The following is a 1,059-nucleotide window of genomic DNA, read 5'->3' as shown; positions in this document are numbered from 1 at the left end:
GTGCCCCTGCCGCTGGACTGGAGCATCCAACCGGAGCAGGAGAAGGTCTGGAATCCACCGCAGTGACTGCGGCAGCCTCAGCCAGAGCAATAGAGACACAAGACAGATTGGGAAGCTCTGGCATGGCCGGGGCGTCGAGCTGCACCCAGGATCTCCCACACTGATAACCATCGGTTGTCAGGGCGTGTACATTAACAACTCAAAGGGGATTTGGGAGGGATGTGCCCGCTGGATGCCGGGATGCGCGCAGCGCTCACCCGCCGCTCGCCGGGGTTGGTTTGGGGAGGTTTGGATGCTCGCCTGGCGATAAGGATCTGCCGCAGCCCTCGGTGAGGCAGCCGGCACACCCTGCCCGGGAACAGCCCCGCACCTCCATTCTCAGCACCACCAGCCCATGGAGCAGCCTCCCATGGGACAGCCCAACCGGACACTATCCCCCCCTCCCTCCGCCCCAGCAGGCTGGTGTGGGTCCACCCAAGCAGCAGCACCAGGGCACGATGAGCTGGCGCGCATGGAAAAGAGCATAATGAAGCCAACCAAAAGAACCCAACGCTAATGAGCAGGCTGGAAACCATCAGCCAAAACCTGTTTTGGCTGGGGGTTGCCGCCCCGACGTGCCAGCCAGACGAGCGGCGAGGCCGGGAGCTCCGGGGGAGGAGGAGGATGCTGCCCGGGGGGCGGGCTTTGGAGATGAAACGGGGTTTGGTAAATAGGAGTCTCTGTGAAGGGCCGGTCGGGGTCGGGCTCCCCAGGGAGCCAGCACCCAGCACCCAGCACCAGCCCGGCTCGCCCTGACTCATGCGCCGAAGGGAGCCCGAACGCTGCTGTGCCCGGGCTGACGCTGCCTTGCACGCCTGGAAAACACCGGGGGGAGCGAAAGGGAAAGTGGGATCTGATTTCAGCACTTTCTGCCTTTTTTCTCCTCCCCGCCCTCCCTCCTTGTTATTATTTTCATTAGGCTCTGCTTTGGCTGCAGGGCCTCTTGGAGGGGATGGAGTGTGGTGTGGGTGTTCCCGGCTGCTGGCGCTTACCCGGCTTCAGAGAGGAACGCCAATTACT

Source organism: Pezoporus flaviventris, unplaced genomic scaffold, assembly GCF_033815535.1.
Source record: "Pezoporus flaviventris isolate CSIRO_AGI_PZ_B2104156 unplaced genomic scaffold, CSIRO_AGI_Pfla_v1 ptg000006l, whole genome shotgun sequence".
Classification (NCBI taxonomy): Eukaryota; Metazoa; Chordata; class Aves; order Psittaciformes; family Psittacidae; genus Pezoporus; species Pezoporus flaviventris.
The sequence above is the reverse complement of the archived record's forward strand: the minus strand, read 5'-3'. Positions refer to the sequence as shown.